The sequence below is a fragment of the Sorex fumeus genome, unplaced genomic scaffold, assembly GCF_029834395.1.
Source record: "Sorex fumeus unplaced genomic scaffold, SorFum_2.1 ptg000063l, whole genome shotgun sequence".
Lineage (NCBI taxonomy): Eukaryota > Metazoa > Chordata > Mammalia > Eulipotyphla > Soricidae > Sorex > Sorex fumeus.
This window is the reverse complement of record NW_026606120.1, coordinates 30,436,698-30,462,491: the sequence shown is the minus strand read 5'-3', so window position 1 is coordinate 30,462,491 and position 25,794 is coordinate 30,436,698. Positions and strand designations below refer to the sequence as shown.

General features: G+C 40.2%; 1 pseudogene; it reads right to left on the bottom strand.

Moving 5' to 3' along the window:
* Positions 1-7,556: 7,556 nt before the first annotated feature.
* The window catches only part of LOC130035512 (contactin-associated protein-like 3), a 177,719-nt pseudogene continuing 159,481 nt past the window's right edge, over positions 7,557-25,794 (bottom strand).

Here is a 25,794-nt window from a genome sequence, read left to right as displayed (position 1 = left end):
TTATGCTTAACTTTATCGTCTTTTAAGAGACACCGCAGGTTTTGTCTCAGTTTCGAAAACCTGGTTCCTAAGATAATTCATAAAACCAAAGCCAGCCTAGTTGCAGGGAGAGCATGGCATAGCCCCTCCTAGTCATAACGATAGGAAAGAGCACCCTTATGAACTAGAGTGTAGGCAAAGAAACAGACTGAGTTGTTTCGAGTCTTTCATTTATGAACAGTTTGTGTCAGGTCTGAAGTATATGAATAAGCTATGCATGAACAAATCAAATGGGTATAATCGAAGGATTTTACAACTGAACAATGGTGAACTCCGTCCAAGTTATACCCATATGTGCTACAGATAGATCAAACTTACAATATAATGTGGTTCATATATTCTTTTCCTTTGCCAATCCCCTCTTTGTTGCTGTCTGCTGGAGCAGGGGCTGTAGAGTTTAGTTAGACTAAAGGAGTGACTGGGAGTGAGGGCTGCTGATTTATGTTTCTGTGTCTTGGGCCGTGCCTTCCTTTTGAAGGGCCAAATTGGCAGACACTTGTCTGCACAACGCTTCATGGAGGCAGATCCCATTTCAGGTGGTAACCTGGAGAGGGTTGCTCAGAACTCTTTTTCTATTGTCCCTTTGGTGCGGTGCAGCCCAGGCAGAGCTCCCAGCATTCTCCAGGTGGGCTTGATCAGGGTCAGGGGCTAGTGCTACCACGCTGGGCTTTGCTTCTCCTCTTCAGACACCTTGATGCACCTGTTGTCTGGTTTTCCCATCCTGAACACAGCCTTCTCACGCTTCTCTGTAGGGAGAAGCATGGATCACCCTCGCTGATGCCGTCTGTGTTGCAGGTGAGGCCTGAGCTCAAGCCCCAAGTGATGACTCTCCTCAATATTCGGGGTCTTAGAGCCAATCAGTGGGGAACAGAACAAGAAACTTTTCGTCCAGATAGTCTCTTCTTCATCTGGAGATTCCTCACTGGCCAGGCTGACTGATTAAAGTACAGCTTTTGTAAAAAGATAATCATGATTTAGGGAGTTAAGGAGCCCTAAGGATACTAGAGCAATTTAAGCTTTATTTTAAATGTTGTGATTTTGCTAAATGAGCTTGTGTTAGGTGGAATCCTGAGTAGGGTGTGGACCATGAACCAACTTCATTAGAGAAGTGGACTCTGTAAACGTGGCGGTACAGGTGCTGGAACAGTTGGATGGGTAAGTGGACGTATTAAGACAGGGAGAGGAAAACACCCTGGCACGTCCTGGGAAAACGCCTTTACAGGGCTGTAGGGGTGGAACACTCTGCGGATTCCTGGATTATGGGCAGTTGAAAACAAAAGCAATGGGGGTTTTGGTTTTTTTGTGGTGTGCTTTATCGAAGAGGCCAGCTGGGGAAGCAACTCAGAAGCAGGAGTCTTCATAGCTAGGGTCCTAGAAAGTCACATGCAGAACTTTTTACTAGGACATTTACTTTGGAAAGAAAGGGTCCTGTTAGTTCAGTGCGTGTGCTGTGCCCCTTAGAACACCGATGAGGCATTGGTCCAAAATGGTTTGTTGAAGCTCTCAACATCCCATTTCATTCATTTTTTCTTCCTTTGTTTTTTGGCCACAACTAATAAAGCTTGAGGGTTGTTCCCAGCCCAGCGTAAACTAAATATCTGTTACCTCTAGGGGCTTTGGAGAATACTAGAGAATAAAATCTGGCCTCCTACATGCAAAGTGTGTTTTTCTCATCATTGAATCAATCATTGGCTATTGGTGTGCCTTCTTTGATCCTGTTCACTTCTGACCCCCATTTTTAGTTGCAGTTTTGTCTTTGCAAGTTGTACCAGTGAATTATAGCCTTTATTCAATGAGTGGTAGGCAAATATCTTCTCCCAGAATATGGGCTTTCTTAAGTATTTCAGTTTGATATAATTGCATTTCTTTATCTTTAGTTTGGCTCACCATACTTTTTGGAGACAAGGACCATTTTTGCTGTGTGCCACTCTCACTGTGTGTTATTTTTACATTTTTCCCTAATATTAAAGGATAATAAAAATTTTTGTATGCCATACCCAGGGAAACCATGCCAGACTTTCTTCACTCAGGGCACCCCAGTGTAAGTGGGTGAGAGCGCTCCCCACGCCAAGGAACCCAGCCCTGGCAGCCGACCTTCACTATCCAACCGCTGCCAAGCTCCAGGTCGCCTTCAGACCGTGCAGCTGCTTCACATCATAAACACTCACTGCTGCTGTTATTTTACTTTTGTTATTTTATCTTTGAAAATCGACTTGAATCATTGAAAACATCTCTGGTCCTTATATGCAGAATTTCATACTTTCTGCAATGCATCTGCTGGATACTGGACCCGCTCAATCAAGGTCATTATTTATTTCTTTTCTGTGCCACACCCAGCGGTGCTGAGGACATACTCCTGGCTCTGAGATCATGGATCACTCACGGTAGAGCCCCAGGGACCTTATAGGGTGCCAGGGATCGAACCTGGGTTGGCTGCAAGCAAGGCAAGCTCCATGTGTGCTATACTGTCACTCGGGCCACTTAAAGATTTTAATCAATTTTCCGTTGACATTGTGAAAGTTGTGAGATTTGGTTGCAGTTTCCCAGCATGCATGGAAAAATACATGCATTATACATATATTATATGTACACTAATATTCCTATTCAGGTTTCTAATAATTTCTTACATAAAACCAAATCCATAAGGGTGACTGATTTTATGTTTCTTGGCAAAGAAACATTAGATGTTATGCTACATTGTTCAAAACTTATGATATAAAGCAAGGATTGTATGAAAAAATCAATGTCTGAAATAATTCGGGACGGACAGTGAAGTCCGTTGAAAATAATACAACCAAAAGCAAATATTAGTTATAATAATAATTAGTGTACCTGAAACAAATAAATTATTGTAGAGTCATAAACTGAAAACTGAATAGAAAGGAAACAAAAAACAGCTGTTAGATAAAGAAATTCACACATTACTACAGAAAGTATACATTTGCACATATTTTTAATATTTTAGGGAAAAACAATATAATTTCAGAATTTAAATGTTATTGTTCTCTTAAAAATATTATCCAATTTATCCAAAATTTATTTTCATTAACCAATAAGCAAAGAAAATGTATAGATCATTAAGCAAATGTGGATGATTCCTCATTGCAATTTCATTCAAATATTTTGTTTCTCTTCAGAGAGTAAAATGCAGTGGATTTCACTGTTAATAAACTTGTAAAATTCCAGCTTTTAAAGTAATTAATATATTTGAATGTAAGATTAAAAGTTCATTAATTTGATATTTTCTCGACTATGCATTAAATAAAGCTATCACTTTTGTGTTAAAAAAATTCCCAAGTTATATAAACTTTGGAGGACGTAGTGAGAACATCATTCACCAAGACAAAACTCTCATATTTTATTGACATCCCAAACATTCCTTAACCTTTTTTAAAGAAACATTAATAAAAACATATTACTCAATAGATGAACTATAACATAGTCCCCATCATCTCAGCCTACAGGCTCAAGTCCTTAAGTAATATCTCTCCATTGAATGTGAGCAAACCTGTGACTTACATCCCACAGACGAAGCAGACATGAAAAAAGGAAACAGGCCCACCTCATCACTGCGCTGCCCTCCTCTGCAGGTGTGTTGGGGAGCCAGGGAGCGTGTCCTTGTCCTGTGCCCTGAATGTCCCCCTTCCCTGCATCGCGCACCCACCATTGGGCAGCCGGAGGAGACTTTGGGAAACACCTGCCTGATTCTGCTAGACTGCCAGCCCACCTCATCTCCGAACCGCCCTCCTCTACAGGTTCTGAGGTTAGCAGTCCCTGGGACCGGCTGGGGGTGTGGCCTCCACTGTAAGGGGCGTGCCCTCCTCAAAAGTGGGCGTGGCCTTCTGTGTCACCACAGTTCTATTTTCCACTCCCAGCATTCTCGACTCACAACTTTTATCACCCAATTCTGTGGAAAATTTCCCGGTTGTCTCAAATACAATACAACACTAATCCACTGACCTACTCAAATTCCAACAAAAGACCAGTGTATGCAAGAAGCTGTACAAGCCCAATATGAAAAAGCACCTCCTACAATGCTTCACTAGATGCCTGTCATAAGCCACAGAATAATGCCTGAGAGGAAGGACATGTCCTAGAAAAGGAGAAGGATGAACATCATCAACCAACCTTATTCAGGATCCGTTCCCACAATAAGAGGGAACAGTACTAGTGAATTCCAAGGTTTTACCTCTAGACAACTACAACAGCATGAAGAAACAGCGCAAATCTCCACTACAAGGAGAAGATGAAGAAAAGAGTCCCAAATCCTCAACAGGGTTACCCACAAATATGTTCTCTCGGATAAAGAATTCCGAGATGAAATGCTGAGGGTGTTCAAGAACTACTCGAAGAATCAATGGAGCAGACATCCAGAAAACTAGAGGAAGAAATGAAAGAAACAGTGGAACGGATAGTCGAGAAAATACAGGAAGAAATGAGAGCAGAAATAAAAAAGCTACAAAAAGAAGTGTCACAAATCAAGGATTCGGTAGATGAAATTAAAAACTCCGTGGGTGCCCTCAGCAATAGAATGACTACAGCCGAAGACAGGATCAGTGAGATTGAAGATAAGCAACAGAAATAAAAAAGCAATAGAAAACTAGCATGAAATTGTAAGGGAAAAGTATTTTTCAAGGGACGGTTTAACAGAGAAGATTTTCTTCCTTTTTTTAGATATATACTAAAAAAAGGTAACTAGGCTAAATATATGTTTCAATTGGTCCTGATTTAGTCAAAGTACACAATTAAATTAATTCCTGGTTGTTACATATAAGGTGAACTAGGAAGGTTTAGCACATTAAAAAAAATAGACTGTCGATTTTAAATGATGATTCCATAATCTACCACAAGCGTGTATGGTGGGTGCATTGTGCACGGAGGGTAGGTAAGATAGAGAAAGGGCCAATATATTAATAATAGTTGGAAATGATCATGCTGGACAAGAACAGAGTGTTAAAACGTAGGTAAAGGGATACACACAATAACCTTCCATTGCCTGTACTGCAAACCACAATATCCAAAAGGGGAGACAGAGAGGGGAGAGAGAGAGTTTGAGAGATAGAGAGAGGAGAGAGAGAGTTGGGAGAGATAGATCCTGCTACAGAAGCAGGCTGTAAAGGTGGTGGTGGAGTGGGGGGCGGAGGAAAAGGAGCTGGGAATTAGTGGAAGAGAAATTGGAATATTAGTGCTGGGAAATGAACACTGGTGGAAGGCTGCGTGTTGGAACACTGTATTACTGAAACCCAATCATGAACAGCTTTGTAAATGGTCTCTCTCATGGTGATTCAATAAAAAAGAAAAGGCCCTCCCGTTGTTCATCAATTTGCTCGAGCGGGCCCAGTAACGTCTCCATTGGAGATTTTGTTGTTACTATGTATGGCATATTGAGTACATCATGGGTGGCTTGCCAGGCTCTGCTAGAACCTCCAAACAAGCTCTCAAAAAAAGAAAAAAACTGAAAAAAAAAAACCCCAGAAAAACAAAACTACACTTCTAGTAAGAAACTCCAATTAAATAGTCATTCTATCAATTATTTGTCATTAAAAGTAGTTAACCGGGAAAATTCCAATAGTCAATGCAAAATTTTTGTTCCCAATATTAATATGGCTATCTCTAAACAGAAGATGAAGTAGTTGCTATGTGCTATATTAGAAATTTTATGTGCTATATTAGAAATTTAATCCAAATAATTGAGTAGGATTATAGATCCTCTAATTTGAATTTTCCTAAGGGAATCATCCACATCTTCTCAGTGTTACTTCAAATAATTACCAGAAGAAAACTTCTAAGAAACTTTTTGCCTATATAAATTGAAAATGTAGAAATTTAAATAGGGAACACTAGTTTCAAATTGTGACTTTTTAAGGTTATTGTGATACTTTAAAGGACTGGAGCACAGGTTGGACGCCCTGGGGTTTGTTCCCTGAGCACTACCATGAGCAACCCCTTAGCACCGAGCTTGGAGTTGTCCCTTAGTACTGCTGAGTGGGTCACAAAACAAACAAATAAATAAAACCAAACTATGATTTTTTCTTTGAAAATGAAAAGACAGTCATGAGAAGTCAAAGGATTATGCAGTAACTCTCAGAAAAAGAATCAAAAGACTTTGGAAAAAAATTTTCTAATCAAATTTAATATGCCAAACACAGTAACAACAAGCCTTATGAAGGAGACACTACTGGGCCCGCTCAAGCAAATCGATGAACAACGGGAGGACCATGACCGTGACCAAAATCAAATTTAAAGGAAGAACATTTGGAGACAGCTCAAAGGGTGGAGAACATACAATACATGCAGAATGACTGGGTTCAGTCCCCAGCATCACGTAATCCCCCAAGTACTTCAGGGAGCAACCCCAAGAACTGAGCAAGGAACAGCCCATGAGCACTGCCAGGATGGCCCCACTAAAATGTAAGTAAGTAAAATAAAGGAAAGACATTTAGTACTCAGATGAAATAAAGGATATATGTGCACTGTTCAGCATGGGTTCATATCTGGGCCTATGTTTAGTTAGAAAATATTTTATGAGATAATTGGGTGATTCCCGGTCGTGTGACACCTTATTTTCTAGTTCTTACTCTGGGGAACACGGCAGGCTACCAAAAGTATCTCGCCCGCACAGCAGAGTCTGGCAAACTCCCCATGGCATATTCAATATGCCAAAAACCAGTAACAATGATGAGTCTCATTCCCTTGACCCTGAAAGAGCCAGGAATGTGGCACTTTCTAAAATCTCAGGGCTAGGACGAAGGAGACTTTACTGGTGCTTGCTCGAGGAAATCGATGAACAAGAGGATAACAGTGATACAGTGATACAGTGAATTGGGTGATTGTTAATGTAATTTACAAAGATTATCAAGGCTAACTAAAAAGACAAAAAGCAGATTATCACAGAACAAAATTCTTACACATTTTACTAACTACAAATTTCATAGCTTACATTCAATACTCATTTCACCACTAGGTATATACACACTAATTTAAAAGAGACCATTAATAAAAAAAGGTTAGCTGGCACAGGCTTCTCCCCCAAGTTTTTTCTTATATATATTTGACCACAGGACTCTGTTTCACAGAACAATGGAAATACAGGTGAGGTCATCTAAGAAGAACTTACTGGGGTAAAGATGTCAGTCTGTAATTGATGAAGAAAATACAGCACAGATTTGAACATGGCATAAAACTCCAAGTCCAGCCCTGACCGTTATAAACCTTAATGATAAATTTTTAAGAGACTAAGTGTAAATCCATGCTTCTATTTAAAATCCAAGGTCATTATGCAAAATACAATTCAATTTTATAACATCATGTCAGAATTCTGAGAAAATGCCAAGGAGTGATTAATGAGTACACAAAGTCCCTGTTCCACATATCATAAACAAGCCCTGAGCAGAGTGCATCTATATGCCGACTAGCTGTGGGCATTATTGTCACCACCTATTCCAGAAGGTCAAGAGGGGCTCTGGTTGAACAAGAAAGACAAGTCATCATTGCAATAAATACAGCATGGCTGCAGATCAGAAGAAGTACTCTTTCTGGCTTTCAGTGACTGAACTTTGCAGGTTGGGCTCACTTTTCAGAGCAGTCTCAGCATTGTCTCCATTCGGAGGAATTTTTGTCTCATTTTTCTGATGTGACCATCTCTGTTGGTAAATACATATCACTATGCCAGTGAGGCAAATCAAGATAAATATCACAACTGCTATCACTCCTAGAAAGAGAAGAATGTTAAAAATACAAATTCAGTACCTACATTTTAAAAATCAAATAGACTGTCTTAACATAATTTATATCAAAGTGCTTATATCTATATAATAATTTATATGAGCATATATATCCATAAACAAAAAGTAAAGTAAAGTAAAACAAAGTCATATAAAATTAAGTTCACTTGTAAATCCATACTTTTAGATGTATCTAAAGTTTTAAACCTTTATCCAAAAGACATATGATTATTGAATTTATACTAATTTATACTAATGCTTCACCCTTAGATACAAAAGTGTGACTTTTTAGAGAAGGCTCATTCTTCGTGCTAACAAGCAAGCAGGCATTGGTTATTTTAAAAGTAAAGGTAAAGGTAAAGGCCCTCCCGTTGTTCATCAATTTGCTCGAGCGGGTCCAGTAACGTCCCCATTGGAGACTTTGTTGTTACTGTGTCTGGCATATGGAATACTCCCGGTAGCTTGCCGGGCTCTCCGAGAGGGGCGGAGGAATCAAACTCCGGTCTGCCATGTTGGCTGCATGCAAGGCAAACGCCCTACCGCTGTGCTATCGCTCCAGTATGATGTGAATAAAGGTAAAAAAGGTAAAGGCCTGGCAAGCTCCCCGTGACATATTCGATATGCCAAACACAGTAACAACAAAGTCTCCAATGGAGACGTTACTGTGCCCGCTCGAGCAAATGATGTAATATTCTCATAATATTCTCATAATAGTACTGGTGCTGTACTATTGGAACTGCTGTAGTATAACATGTGTATCTTGTATCTGTATGAGGCCAAGGGGTGTCTTAATGGATCTGTATCCATGGAGACCAATATTTTTCTCCCCTTCTATTGCTTATATGCAGGGCTTTTGTCTTGTTTCTAATGAATAAAATATAGCACATAAGTAATATACTTCATTATATGTACAGGAGCAATAGCACAGCGGTAGGGCATTTGCCTTGCACGCGGCCAACATGGCCGACCCGAGTTCGATTCCTCCGCCCCTCTCAGAGAGCCCGGCAAGCTACCGAGAGTATCTCGCCCACACAGCGGAGCCTGGCAAGCTACCTGTGACGTATTCGATATGCCAGACACAGTAACAACAAAGTCTCCAATGGAGACATTACTGGGCCCGCTCGAGCAAATCGATGAACAACGGGAGGACCGTGACAGTGACAGTGACTACCAGATACATTAACATGGTGTTCTAGCATTGTCTCACTGGAGACTCTCCTTCTGAAGACTGATAGGTGGCAAATATTCATGCTGGGAGAAAGGATGTGGCAAGGAGAGGCTGAAAGATTCGGAGTGCCAAATGCAAACTCTTGACAGCAGCCAGAAATAAAATCTAGATTTTAAAACTTTGATTTGTTCAGCCTTCTAACTTTATGATACTTAATGCTGTCACTGACCAGAAGATTCAGCTAAGCTATGACCAAATTCCTAGTCAAGAGAAAATGTGATATAATAAATGTGGGTTGCATTACATAGATAGAAGGGTAAAAATTCATCATACATCAACAGATAATAGATAATATGATAGTCTATTTGCAGAAATATTGATAGTTATATGTCAATTATTTGACATATCTTAATGGAAATGTTTTTATGAATTGAAAATCTTGGCTATGATAGTGATCCTCAATATGAATTGCACAGCAGAGTGAGAATATTGGGGTGGAATTCCTGGATAGAAGTATTATTTTTAAAAAATCACTTATAACTGCATTAGTGATATTAAAATTTCCAAGCTATTAACATTAACTGCTAACTGAAAATGTCATATTGGTATAGAACGGATATTCAATCTATATCAAATCAAGATATAAAAAAGCTCTAGTCAACATACTTTTATGAGGCTTGATAGTAATCATAGGTTAATGACATAATACTATAAAATATGTTACTGCTTAACTACATGATTCAAAATTTATATTATATACTTAGTTTCTTTAGTATATTATCCTAAAATAGTATATGGTAATGTAATAGTAGACTTCAATGTAAGTAGAATACAACAGACCCAAAGTTCTTTGGGTGAAGTTTGGGTAGGCTATGTTTTAGGTAAACTCCATTTAAATGGAGATACTGCAGTGTTATTTAAAAAAAAAAAAACAATAACAATTATAAGATTCCTTGATTATACACTTGTCACCATATAATAAAACATCTAGGATTTTATGTATATGATTGACTACTTTTCATGTTTTGAGGATACAACCAATGGTGCTCAGGGCTTACTTTGACTCTGTGTTTAGGGATAACTATTGGCAGTGCTTGAGAGACCATTTGGGATGCCAAGGATCAAATTCAGGTCAGCCATGAACAATGCAAACATCCTATCTGCTGTTCTGTCTCTCTGGCCGTGGTTGATCAGTTTGTTTGTTTTGTGAGGTTAAATAGGATTCTAAAATAACCTTTCTTCATTCACTAGCTGGAAAGGATGAGATAATTGGCAAAAATGCATCTGATTCCCTCCATTACCTTCCTATCAGCAACTCCAGTGTAATGTGCTTTTGACAAGTTTATTTGCCCATATACAATATTAGTAATCCTTTGTGTTCTTTGATTTACCAGGTTTGAAGATAGTTAAAGCTAATCCTTCTTTCCTGTAACATTTTATTTTCTATACCATTCTTACCTTTCAATGAGAGAAAACAATAACGTGCAAAATGTAGAAAAATCCACTCACTGATAACATCCCTTAAGCATTAAGTGTAATCTATTAGCAATTACACAAATACTTGGATTTGACAAGGAAATGATCTCAGTAGCCAAGACACTAGGGAACAATCCGTGACACCACTGCACAGATATGTGGCAGATAGCAAGAGGACCCAGGAATATTGATCTGGGTTGTTACATTCTCAAGAGCTTCCTTGATCTCATTCTTCATTCCGTCTGTCAAGATACAAGTAGGATTCCTCAGGGAAACAACACTGGTGAGACTTAATGTTTCATATCCAGCCAATGATATTTAGATAAAAGCAATGAAGTTCTAGGGACCATGTCTTTTGTTCTATCATACATTTGACTACTATCTGTGTTCTTCCTAGTAAGTGGGTACCAACTCTGAGGATATTGTGCAACTTTATCATCTTGGATTACTATTCTGAAGACACAAATCACATTGTCTTAAATTGGCTTTTACATTATAGTCGAGTCATTTCTTTACAAATCAACTAGAGGTTCAGAGAGATAATGCAATAGGTAGGGCACTTGCCTGCACGTAGCCAAACCAGATTTGAATCCCACATTTCCATATAGTCTCCTGAGCCCTGCCAAGAACGATCCCAGAGTTTGGAGCCAGGAATTCATCCTCAGCACTGCTGTGTGACCCCAAAACCAAATGAACAAGTAAACAATGTTTCAAGGTTTAATTCAGATTTTAACATGAAAGGAATCCCTTGAAGTGTACATTATAAGTAAGATACTTTTTATTCTTAGAATTATGTAATTGGGATTCCATACTACACTCACTGCAAAAAATAAAAGATGTTGATATAGGAATCAAAACATGAACATTCCCGCATATATTTGCTAACACATTAAAAAAAGTCTGAATACTATGCCAATTTTGGGGAAAATATTGGTGTCCAGAAGAAAGTAAGCAAAATGAGGAGATCCATTCTGAGCTGGTGTCCAGTCTGGCTAAACAGTGGGCACTCAGCCAGATGACCCAGCCTGGGCGCAATTATCTTACTGTGAACAGCTATCAAATGGAGAACAATTTACTTCCTACTCAGCAGAGTTTATAAGGAACTAGCATTTCAGTAATGTCCTTAAAAGAGTGTATGTGTTCTTTGTATGGTAAGTAGGGAGAATTGAAGGAAAATTGAATATTTATTTTTCAGACCAGAGAAAAGTCTATTTCAAGAACATATTTATATATTTACATTGAGTTTTTACTTCTTCAAATATACATAACCTAATATAAAATGAATCCAGGACAATATATTTATATGTACTATATGTATGTGTGTGAGATATCAAACCCAGCTGAAAAGGAATTACAGGTGGGGCCAGTCCCACAATCCTAGTGATTCTTGCTGCATTGGTGAGGGCCAACCAGCTTTTTGCTTTCCGCCTGTGGCCACCAAACAACACCCTTGCGATCAGCAAAGGGTATAGAATGCAAGGCCATGCCTATGCCAGGAATAACCACTTGAGCTACATTCCTGGTCTGAGTTACGTATTTTCACACTTAAGAAAATTACTACTTGGGGCCTGAGTGATAGTACGGTGAGTAGGGTATTTGCCTTGCATTTGGCTTTCCTATGTTTGATCCTCAGCATCCCATTTGGTCCCCTGAATACTGCCAGAGTAATTTGTGAGTGGAGAGCCAGGAGTAATCCCTGAGCATCATCAGGTGTGACCCAAAAAAACAAAAAAGAAAGAAAATTGCTGCTCGCATAGTTTAGCTCTTTGTCTTGATATATACTTTAGTTTTAATCTAATTTCAAAATGTTTTAGGTCAATAGACTGAGATGTGTAAGACTCTATGTCAAATCAAACAAATAAAAATAAATACCTCTTAAAAAATACATGCTGAGAAATATTTAAATATAAATGGCAACTTGCAAATGCAACCATGCTCCTTATTTTAGTGTCTTTCAATATCCTTCATTAGGATCTTCAGGCGAAGGCAAGGCTGAGGGCCTCTGATACATCAGTGATGCAGAGAAGTGGTATTGCTCTATAGACAAACCACACACCCAACGAGTCTGAAAACATGAGATCCAAACTACAACAACCCGGCCTAACAATGTGCCTGGCAAGGAGGCCATCTGTAGGTAACCTGGGGACACTGGTGAGGGAAGGGGATTCTGGTGGGGGCATGGGGATAGGGCCATACTGGAACCCTGCTTGTCTAAAAATCAACTATGAATATCTTTGGAAACCATGTCATTTTAACACAATCTTTAAAAAAGAAAGATTTCCTTCTTCTAGCATGTCCAGAGGAGCTGGGTTGCTACATAACATTCCTGCGTCAAACAAATCCTTATGGCCTGCTATGGTCCTTGCAGGATGGGACCCGTTCTTCTCAGCTAGGTGCAGGGTTATTCTGACTTGGGGAACAACGGGAGGCGTGGTCATTCTAGGCCTCCTTACCTCCAATGACCGCGGAATCGGGTCTGTCCGCATTAACTAGGGGCTCTCCCTCATCTGTGGTTCCTGAATGACCTACAGCAGAAAAAGGGATAATGACCGAGGCGAGAGGAAAGGAGGGCTTCTGAGAGGGGGAACCCACATTTAAAACAGAAGCACTGCAAAGGATGCGGACAGCCACGCAGAGGAGGGAGGCGAGGCTACAGAGCGGTCAGGAAGGTGCGGAGGGACAGAGCCCGGGGGCTACAGGCCGACCGCGCGTGGCCCATGCACCTGGGCGGAGGGTACGCACCTGCACCGCCGGCGAGCGGGGTGGCCTGGCGTGCAGGGGCGCCGGACCCCGAGCGCCCAGCACAGCCGGACACTGCGCTCACGTGGCCTCGGACCCTGACCCGGGCAGGGGCTGCGGGGCGTAGCGCCGCCTTCAGGGGAGCCGCTGGCCCGAAGCGCACCGCCGACAGGCAGCCGGTGAAGCCGCTTCTTCCCGCGCGGAGCGTGTCGGCGTCTGCTCCGGGGGCGTCTGCAAGAGGAGGAGCGGGAGACCTTAGAGAACAGGGCCTGGGACACGAGGACGCGCGGGCACGGAGGAGGGACAGCGTGCACCTGCACCGCGGGCATTAGGTCGCCCCGCACCCTCTGCCCGTTCTCCTTGGGACCGGTGAGCAACCAGATTAAGGAGAGGCACTGCAGCTCCCGCCTGCAAGCTCAGGGACGCCAGAACGGTTCCTCTGCCACTTTTCCTTTGTTAGTTTTATTTTGTTTTGCTTGGGCTGTGGTGGAGGGCGTTCCCAGCTAGCTGTGCTCGGCTCTTGGAGCCACATTCCACGGTGATCACCGCTTATTCCTGGCTCTGTGTTCGGGCATCCATCTTGGCAGAGCTGAAGAGTAATTTGGCGTTGTGCTCAGGGATTACTCCTGGGAGTTCTCAGAGATTGCTCCTGACAGTGCTCAGTGCTTACTCCTGCTACTGCTTCAAGCTTACTCCTGGTTCTGGGCTCAGGGATCAGATGAGATCTCAGGATCAAACCTGATTGGCTGCATGCAAGCCAAGTGACTCACCTGCTACACTCCCTCTCTGGCCTTGCCACTTGGTTCTTTAAAAGTCATCATTCAAATAATTTGATCAGGACGTGTGGCCCATAATCTAGGTACTGGACAGTGAGCGTACTGTGTTTGGGGGTGACAGGACTATGGCTCCCATCCCCAGGAAAGCCAACAGGCCTGTGAACACAGAATTCAGGACTGTCCACATGGCCCAACCTCACAGTGCTTGGGCGACAGGACCTACTCTTCTCAAATCATTTGTCTTCACGGTGGATGCTGTGTTTTATTCCTGTCCCCCCAGAGCATTGATAGTTCTTGGCTTACTTATATGCCATATATGTATGTCTGATGTACATCACAATACAATATATGCATGTCTGATATACACCATACATACATTATATACATGTCTGACTTACATCGTACATATAATATATACATTAGATTCAGTGCAGAAACTTAGACCGCCTAATCTTTGGGGGACAATTTTGCTATTGAAGTCTTTTTCCCTTTTTGCTTTGATTTTCCTTTCTTTTTGGTTTTGGGGTGCTAGGGACTACCCTCAAGCCACTTTTAATGCAATGTGGGGAACCACCTCATATTAATAAATGGTATGCAATAGCTGAAGCAAAAAATAAATAAAAGCACTAAAGTCTTCACTTTGTCTTTACTGTCACTGTCACTGTCCTCTAGTTGTTCTCATCGATTTGCTCAAGCCGGCCCAGTAATGTCTCCATTGTGAAACTTGTTGTTACTGGTTTTGGCATATCTAATACGTCACGGATAGCTTGCCAGGCTTGGCCATGTGGGCGAGATACTCTCAGTAGCTTGCCAGGCTCTCGAGAGGGGCAGAGGAATCAAAGCCGGCTCGTCCAGTCCAGCCGCTTGCAAGGCAAACACCCTACCGCTGTGCTATCGCTCCAGCACCTTTGTCTTAGCTGTCACTGTCACTGTCCTCCCATTGTTCATTGATTTGCTCGAGCGGGCCCAGTAATGTCTCCATTTTGAAATCTGTTGTTACTGTGTTAGGCATATTGAATATGTCATGGTAGCTTGCCAGGTTTTGCCGTGCTGGCAAGATGCTCTTGATAGCTTGCCGGGCACTCTGAGAGGGGTAGAGGAATTGAACCTGGGTTTGCCAGGTTGGCCATGTGCAAGGCAAATGCCCTACCAGCTGAATTTAATTGAACATGATCATAATCAGAGGTGCCCTCATTGTCACTAAAGTAGGTCCAATGTACTGAATACATTGCTGAAGGGTGGCAGAACCCCTAAACACAGCACTTTGCCATTAGGATTATGCTGAGGTAGAGGCATTGGAAGAACAGCTGTTTCGCAAAGGTTATTCAGGCCTCCTTTTTCTTCTTGATACCAGAAGATGAAACTTCTATGTGGAAACTTTGCTCTCCAAACTAGCAAGAAAGGAACATTACCACCAGAGCTGGAGATTCAAGTTCAGAATGTCTGGAGAAGCAAACTGTGTCATACAAACTCTTATCTTCTTTACAATATATTTCAGCTACTCTTTTGTAATCACTACATTTTGTTCAACTTAATATACTAACAGGTGGGCCTATCTGCTTTGCCATCTTCATTTTCCTAACGAGGAATCTAGTACACATTATTTTTTTTAAATCAAGGTAATCTATCTTATATCAATTTAATTCCCATAACAAAGAAGGAAGGAGTAAATTATTGCATACTACAAACTCACGGATTGAATTTCTTAAATCATATTATAAATGTAACATTCATTCCTATTGAACTCATCTAATTATTTCATTCTTGTTCTTGAAAGGCAAATATTTGATATCCATATTTCTTCTGACTTGGAAAATTTCATTATGTTCTGTTGTTTGAAAAAAATAATCTAACTTTAAGACACATTTAAGGCAAATGTGCTGAAAGTCAAATGGGCTTACACATTCTGTTCAGTGATAATTTTAATGTTGCAAGCATAAGTGCTGACCACGTAAAGCATCTCCAAAAACAACTAAAATTAGTGCAGGATAATGATCATATATTTCTATTATAATGATAAACATTGCTCTGAAATTTTTTTATTAAATTGATTATATTTAGATAGATTTCAAACTAATATAAAATAATTCTGGTTCAAATCAACTAAATGATTATAAATTATAATAATTCTTTAGAAATCTATTTTTAAAATTTTACATTCAGACAATACATATATTTCTTAAACAAGGACATCTTTACTGTTATAAACTTGACAGACTACCAGGAAGAAATAAATTTCAAAAATAATAGCAATACAGAAGTTTTGCAAGTCTAAAATACTAAAGAAGAGGAAGAAGAAAACCAATTAAAATCTTAGTCTCAAAAGAGAGTTTTAGGGAAAGCTTATTTTCCTGATCAAATATAGACATGAATACAACAAATGCTGAGGTAACAGAGTGAATTACTTGTCTTGATAGTATTTTAGCACTGTCCTCCCTTTGTTCATCAATTTGTTCAAGCAGGCACCAATAACACCTCCATTTTGAGACTTGTTGTTACTGTTTTTGGCATAACAGGAAGCTTGTCAGCTCTGCTGTGCGGACAGGATACTCTTGGTAGCTTGCTAGGCTCTCCAAGAGGGATGGAGGAATCGAACCAGGGTCAGTCATGTGCAAGGAAAATGCCCTATCCGCTGTGCTATTGCTTCAGCCCACTTGTCTTAATAAATAATAATTTAGTGAAATTTACTTTTTAAAGACCACCAACCTACATCTCTGTAGGTAGTGCCGTTACTACAGGATGTTGGTTCTGCGACATATTGCATTATATTTTCCTCTATTTCAGGAATTTGTGTTTTAGACATATGAACGTTTAAGGGTTCATGTACATGGATTTACGTCAGCACAAAAAGTACCCCTGAGCTGTGACCATGCTCATGCTTACATGCATGTATGGCAACAAGTCACATCAAAAAACTTAATGTTCACAGTTTCCATCTTGAAATCAACTTTGTGGTTCTTTCTTTTCTTGCAAGGCATACTCGATGGTGCTCAGGGCTTACTGCTGACTCTGTGCTCAGGGGTTACTCAGTCCTGGCAGTGTTCAAAGGACACTGAGAATTTAACTCAGGGGATTAATCTCAGGTTGGCCACATTAAACACAAGCATCTTATTATCTCTCTGGCACCTATAGTTTATTTTTTGATTGGAGAAACTGTGTCCACTTTTTTCTCAGAATACAAGATTAATATTTAATCTGAATCCTACTGTTCAAAATGTAGTTTTAATCATTTTAGACAAAGTATATATTCAGTGCTTGAGTAATACTTCACTCTTCCTTCTCCAGAAGAATAATTATTTAATCATTGTCTCTTTCTTTCACAAATGAAAAATTGAATGATGATTACAAAAACATTATTTGTCACTGTAACTTTATTTTATATTATTTTATTTGTTTTTTGGGTGACACCCGGCAATGCTCAGGGGTTACTCCTGGCTTTGCACTCAGTAATCTCTCCTGGTGGTGGGGGACTATATGGGATGCTGGGAATCGAACCCGGGTCGGCCGCGTGCAAGGCAAATGCCCTACCTGCTGTGCTATTGCTCCAGCCCCTGTCACTGTAACTTTTGTTCAGAAAATTTTGGAAATTTTTCTCTGTGATTTTTTTTGAAATTTATCTGTGCTTTCAGAAATGTTTCAAGATTTGTCCCAGAAATGTGTCTTTTCTCATGAATTCATAAGTGGATTTATGTCTCTTAAATTTCTTAGCTCAAAAAAAATGGGCCTGTAAGTATATCTAATAATTGTCTTTCTTCTAGTTTTCTTCTTAGATCTTCTATTATGCATGTTAGGTTTCTATATTTATTTCCAAATGCCTTTTTATTGTCAAACCTAATTTTTCTGATCAAAGTTGTCATTCACCAGAACCAGATCCATACAAACTCAGCATCAGAATAAATAAAGTGTTATTAAAAAATATATTGAGTATCATCCATCTTTCCTACTACTTGCCTTCTGAAAATCATCACTAAGAATCCTTCCTTTCAACTCAATTTGTTTGACTGTTTAAAGTGAAAGAAAATAAAATTAAAGTGGTGGAGGGGAGATATTAGAATTATTCATGCATTTAAAAATGTATACCTCAAGATGACAAAGGATTTGTTGTCATAATTGAATTCACCAAAACTTGAAAATACAGGCATATTAAGAAAAAAAAAGTAAATGGAGACTTTAAAACAAGGGCAAAAATAATGTGAAAAAATGTATAAAAGTAAAACACAATTTATGACAATGGCCAAAAAGAAGGTGAAAAAGTAAAATGTAAATGAAATATTTTAGGATTTTTATATAGTTTAGGATGCATTCAAAGTAGTAGTAGGTAATTGAAAGTAGCATTAAGTTATTCAAGGATGCATAGTTTATTCATAGGAGTAATTGAAAAACATTGAGGCAAAAATATAATAATAAGGAAGTTAACTGCCCTAAACTGCCAATCAAACTACCCATCAACATAAAAATATAGACATTGTGATACATTTCATGCAATAAAAAAGCTGCAAAAGAATGAGTTACCATTACATGCACCAGCACAGATACAGGCTCAAAATACTTTTTAATGGAGTAAACTGAGTATAAAATGTTTAGATTTTGTCATACCCAGCTTTACTCAGGGCTTATTCCTATAGCTCTGTGCTCAGGGATCACTCTGGGCAATGCTCAGGGGACCATATGTGGTGTGAGAGATTGAACTAGGGTTGGCCACATCTAACCCCAGTAAGAGGGTGACTCCTTACTCCTGTATTATCTCTCTGGCCTATAAATATAAACCTTGCCCTACTATTTTAGAGTTGATAAAACAGTAAATTTCCTTTATTTTAAATAAAAGACATAATTAGCAAATGACTACTTTGCAAACCTTCTCAGTTTATCTTTCCAACACTCAAATTTGAAGAGTCGGAAAGAAGTGAAATAGCATTCTTTACCCAGACATCTCTTCTTTTTTGGGGGGAGGGTGCGGGGAGAGTTCATGCCCAGCAGTCCTCAGAAGCTCAGGACATACTCCTGGCTCTGCACTCAGGGATCACTTCAGGTGAGTTTTGAGATGTCGGTGACCAAACCTGGATTGGCTGCATGCAAGGTAAGTGCCCTATCTGCTGTAAATATATACCTCCAGCTAGAATATGGTCATCTCTACCTGAAGGAAAGATGAAGTCATGCAATCTGCTGCAACATGGATAGATCTGGAGAATATCTTACTGAGTGAAATGAGTCAGAGGAGAGGAGCAGACACAGAATAATCTTACTCATATGCAAGGAATTTGTTTATCCACCCTCTGCCCCATGCCCCAAAAGCTGTGCCTCCCTTATATTCGTGGCCTTAAAGCTTATGCCCTCCAGTTTCTTTTCTCTTGTCATCAAATTTGGTTCCATAACTGATGTATTCATACATTAGAATAAAAATCCAATGTTTTCATGGATTTGCCCATTCTGGATGGGCTGGAGCCATAACACAGCGGGTAGGGCGTTTGCCTTGCACATGGCTGACCAGGGTTCGATTCTTCCACCCCTCTTGGAGAGTCTGGCCTGCTACCGAGATTATCTTGCCAGCATGGTAAAGCCTAGCAAACTACCCATATTCGATATGCCAAACACAGTAATAACAAGTCTCACAATGGAGAGGTTACTGAGTCCATATGAGCAAACGGATGAACGATGGGAGGACAGTGCAGTGCAGTGCAGTGCTACCCTCTCTAAATATTAGGTACCAAAAAAAAAACCCTCAAAAAAAGAGAAAATCTACAACAGATATTTTCAGCTATATTAAATCTTCAGAGAAATATGTCTAGAAATGTTTCTAGGATTTTATTTTATCTATTTGACTAAATTTACTTAGCATCAGTCTACAGCATCTCAGAACTTAAGGGATACAGCCTCAATCATGGAGTATGATTCTGTGGTGAGTGGGTTGGTAGGAATTTTCTTCTGTTTCTAGTTTGTTCAGTGCTTTTTGTCAAGAAAGCTTAATTGCTTTTTTAAAAATAAGGTATGTTACACTGATTTGTCTCTGTTGCACTCACCAACTTTAAATTCCTGGGATAAATCCTATTTGGTCACAGCACACAATTTGTTTTATGTTACTGAATTTAATTTACTAATATCTTGTTGAGACTTTTACATCTATATTTTTTCCTGAAATTTCTGAGTTCTGCATCTTACCACTCTACAATTTTCCTTTTGGAAATTTCCCTCTGACTTCTGAGACAAAGCATAACAAAGATGAACATATGCCACAAGAAGTCAATGAAGTTTTTAATATCTACTCTCTTCACACAGATTTTAGGAACTGATTTTCATAAATTACTTATTAATATATTTCACATCTAGAGAATTTCAATTGTATATGAAAATAATGTATCCATGCAGAAAATTGACCCCATAAGATTTAGTCATATGACTATCCTGATTTGAAATACAGTGGAACTTTGAACAACATGGGCACTGCACATGTCAATTTTGTACAGACTAGTGGGCTGGAGCGATAGCACAGCAGGTAGGGTGTTCACCTTACAAGCGGCCAACATGGCCGACCCGAGTTCGATTCCTCCGCCCCTCTCGGAGAGCCCGGCAAGCTACCTGAGTATTCGATATGCCAGACACAGTAACAACAAAGTCTCCAATGGAGACGTTACTGGGCCTGCTCGAGCAAATCAATGATCAACGGGAGGGCCTTTACCTTTACCTTTACCTTATTGTGGAAATAGGTGAAAGTTTACAGTATTAAAAATACAGTAGATTACTCAGAATGTATTTTACCTTTATTATAAATTTCTTATCGAATAAGAAATTCGATATGCCAAAACCAGTAATTACAATGGGTCTCATTCCCCTGACATTGAAGGAGTCACCAATATGGCAGCGTTGAGAAGGATGAGGAAGGAGAGGCTGATAAAATCTCTAGGCCAAACTAGGCTGCCAAAACAAAAAAGATAAAAATGAATGTACATTCAATGCACATACACTGGCATCAGATGCATCCATTGAGGACCTGATGGTACAAGCACAAAAGATTAAGTATGACATCATTGGTCTGACTGAGACAAGAAGACATCAATCACATCACGCTATTTTCGACACTGGAGAAAAACTGTTCCTCAGAACATGCGACAAAAGAGGCATCGGAGACGTCAGTGTCCTGTAAACATGAACTTGGCCATGAGCATTGATTTATTCAAATGCCTAACAACCCAAATCAGATGATTACAGTTGAATAGATGTGGCTCACTGCTGGCAGTTTTTATCTTCATTGTCTATGCACCAACATCCGATTATGATGAAGGAGAAATTGAGAAGTTCTACATGGAGCTGGAGAATTTCTATAAAGAAGACCACACCTTCTACAAGATCATTGTCATGATTTTAATGGCAAGATAAGATCGAGAAGATCAGCCGAAGAACTCCACATCAAGACCCATGGCCTAGAATGGAATGCACAGGGAGAGTGACTGTCTGAGTTCATCATCCATGGTAACTCAGAGTTCCAGAAGGCCGAATCTAAACTTTAAAGTTTAAGAAGAGAACTCCCAGAAAGACCACCAACTGGGAGTCTCCTGGTGGATGGTTCTAAAACGAAATTGACCACCTCATATTCAATCAATGGTCTTGCCTGACCGATGTCACTGTTGTCCCAAAATTCCAAAGGGGATCAAACCACCATCTCCTTTGTGCAAAATTCTGCTTCACAGAGTGGGGAGAAAGGGCTACAAAGTTTAAGAAGAGAATTCCCAGAAAGACCACGAACTGGGAGCTCTTTGGCACTATTGGGGCAACATGGGAAGATACCACCTTTGACAACATTGACAAAGAATACGATCGACTGGTTCAGCATCTCCATGATTGTTCAAGGAACACCCAGACAGAGATAGCTAGAAAAAGATGCCTGTCTTCAAAAACTGTCGAGCTCATTTGCCACCATGGCTTGACACAAGCCTTAGGTAACCGCAAGCGAATGTCTGAGCTCGCAAAGCAGTGTAGAGAAGCGATAAAGGAAAACCTCAAAGAGAGGAATAGCAGTGCTGCCTCATGTGGCAGAAGATAGGAAAAGCATTCACAACGTCCGACTGTACTTCGCCAACTACTAGACCAAGATGACTGCCCTCTGACGTCCTGATGGATCTATCACATCTTCCAAAAGGGCAATGGAGAAGATCATCTATGACTTCTACTCGGATCTCTTCGATAGCCACATCCATCTGCACACATAAAAAATTCCACAGGATGGATATGTTGTTCCCAAGGTTTTCCCTTCTGAAACCTGACACACCATTTTGTTGGTAAAGAAGCAAACAGCACCTGGCCCAGACAATGTCAGACCCAAACACCTGAAGAACCTGCAGTCAGTACTCATTGATACACTGGCTCGGCTTTTCACATGCTACATGTCTGAATGCAAGGTTCTAGCCCAATGGAAAAGCAGCAGGACTGTTTTACTATACAAGAAGGGAGACATCCATGACATTGGCAACTATCGCCTGATCTGCCTGTTGTCTGTGGTCTGCAATCTGTTCACTCGAGTCATCCTGAATAGGATTGGCAGAACACTAGATGAAGGACAACTATGCAAGCAAGCCGGGTTCCACAAAGGATTCAGCACAATTGACCATATTCACATGATAACCAAGCCCATTGAGGTCTTTCAGGAGTTCAAATGCCGCTCTGTCTAACGTTCATTGATTTAAAGAAGGACTTTGATTTTGTTGAGACTTAAGTGGTCGTCGAAGCCCTAGCTAAACAGGGCATTCAAACTCACTCAATACATCATGATCCTCCATGAGATGTTTTATGGATTCACTACCAAGATCTCTCCATTCTACAAGACAGTGATCATCCATGTCAAAAGAGGGGTTCGGCAGGGTGATACCATTTTACTGAAACTCTTCAGTGCCACCCTCGAGAACATCATGCAATGACTGGAATGGGAAGGAATGGCAGTGAAGATAGACAGTAAGCAACTACACCATCTCCGCTTCGATGATGACATCATTCTAATAACATCAAACATTAGCCAAGCAGCACAAATGCTGGTCAACTTCGACTGTGAATGTGGAAAGGTTGGAATACAGCTGAATCTCATAAGACAATGTTTATGAGAAATGGACTCGTTCCTGATGTTCCATTCGCTCTCAAGGGAATGAACATCTCTGAATGCAACAGTTATGTGTACCTAGGTCGAGAACTCAACATGATGAATGACCTGGCACCTGAGTTGCACAAAGAAAGAGAGTGGCTTTGAACGCCTTCAGAGCGTTTAAGAAATAGCTACGGGGATGAAGAACCTCTGGCTCCATGCACATATCTTGATTCCACTGTTCTTCCTGCATTAACATACACCTCAGATACCTGGTCCCTACAAAAACAGGATGAGAATGCTATGCACGTCTCCCTAAGAGGAATCAAAAGAGCTTTGCTTGGAGTATCATGTTTCACTCAAATGACAGAAAAAATCTGATGTTCCGACCTCCGTGGACAATCAAGAATCAGGGATGCTGTCTTGTTTGCCAAGGCATCGAAAATCAGGTGGGCTGGATACGTAATGAAATTTGGAGATGACTGCTGGACTAGAGGCATTATCGACTAGATTCCACGGGACGTCAAAAGACCGTGTGGCCACCTATCTACAAGATGGTCAGACTTCTTCGTCAAAATCCTGAACAATTGCTTTGAGGCTCTTCGTGTTCCTGGAATGAGCAGACACCATTGGGCTACACTAGCACGTGACAGAGAAAAATGGAGATGTTACTGGCGTCCGCCCAAGCAAATCAATGATTAACAGGAAATCAAGTGACCAAGTGATCAAGTGATGAATTTCTTAATAGCATTTTCTTTCTCACTTCTTTTTAAATGAATACAATATGTATATAATCATGGTCATCCCGTTGTTAATCGATATGCTCGAGTGGGCCCAGTAATGTCTCCATCGTGAGACTTCTTGTTACTGTGTTTGGCATATCGAATACATCACGGGGAGCTTGCCAGGCGTTGCCATGCAGGCGAGATACTCTCGGTAGCTTGCCGGGCTCTCTGAGAGGGTGGAGGAATCAAACTCAGGTCGGCCGTGTTGGCTGCGTGCAAGGCAAACACGCTACCGCTCTGCTATCGCTCCAGTCCACGTATATAATAAAACATACAAAATATCTTCACTGACTGTGTATATTATTGTCATGGTTTATGGCCCATACCACGTCTAGAACAGCACTTTGGTGTTAATAAAAATTATACTCAAGTATTCAAATGCAGGGTATAACATTCCTTCTGAACTCTGCCTTATTTAAGTGTCAACTATATAAACATCTCATTGCATTTCTTTCCAGTGTTGGCATGGAACTGGGGAAAAAGGGACCCTATACACTGCTGGTGGGAATGCTGACTGGTTCAGCCATTTCAGAAAACAGTATGGATGATTCTCAAAAAATTAGAAATTGAGCTCTCATTTGACCCAGCAATATCACCCCTGGGAATATATTCTGGAGAGGCAAAAAAATATAGTCAAAATGACATCTACACTCGAATGTTCATTGCAGCACTGTTTACAATAGCCAGAACCTGGAAAAAACCTGAGTACCCAAGAACAGATGACTAGTTAAAGAAACTTTGGTATATCTACACAATGGAATACTATGTAGCTGCTAGAAAAGATCAAATCATGACCTTTGCCTATAAGTGGATCAACATGGAAAGTATCATGCTAAGTGGAATGAGTCAAAAATAGAGAGACAGACATAGATTGCATTCATCTGTGGAATACAAAGTAACAGAATGGAAGACTAGCACTCAAGAATAGTAGAGATAAGTACCAGAAGCTTTGCTCCATGGCTTGGAAGTTGGCCTCACATGCTGGAGGTAAAGGCAGCTCAGATAGAGAATGGAACACGAGGTAAAGTGTGGTTGGAGGACCCACTTGGAATGGGAGATGTGCGCTGAAAGTAGACTATAGATCAAACGTGATGGCCACTCAATACCTCTATCGTAAACCACAACAGTGAAAGGAGTGAGAAAACAAAAGGGAATGCTCTGCCACAGATTCCATGTGGGGTGGGCGGAATCGCATGGGGTGTGTGTGGGAAGGCTACTGGGATCATCGGTGGTGAAGAATGGGCACTAGTGGATGGATGCGTACTCAAGCATTGTATAAGTGAAACACAAGCACGAAAATTTGTAATTCTGTAACTGTACCTCATGGTGATTCATCAATAAAAAAATTTTTTTTTAATGTTTGGAAGAATTCGCTAGTGAATCCATCCATTAATTCTTTCCTTCTGTCTGGTTTGGGGTACTTTTCATGGTCCTTTCCTAAGATCTTAAGCTATGAAGTCAAGTTATTTATGTGGGTTCTATCTTCCTTCCTAAGAAACTCTTGCAGCACTGTAAATTTTCCCCTTAATACAGCTTTAGTTTTGTCCCATAATTCTGGTAAGTCGTGTCTTCATTTTCATTTGTTTCCAGTTATCTTTTGATTTATTACTTGATTTCCTTCCTGACCCACTTTTTGTTCAAAATTGAGTTGTTTAATTTCCAGGTGTTTGATTTGGTTCTCTGCATTTATATGTGATTAACTTCTCTCTTCAATGCATCGTGATCTAAAAAGATAGTTGATACAATTTCTATATTCCTGATTCTATTGAGGTATTGTTTTGTGACCCAGCACGTGGTCTATTTTGGAAAATGTTCCATGTGCACTGGAAAGAAATGTGTATTCTCTCTCTTTGGGATGTAAAGCCCTGTATAGATCTACCAGCCCTCTCTCTTCTATTTCTTCCCCCAAAGTCAGTGTTTCCTTGCTGAGTTTTAATCTTCTTCAACTATCTAGATGTGCTAAGATGGTGTTGAAGTCTCCAACTACTATTGTGTTGCTAGTAATGTCCTTATTAAAATCCTT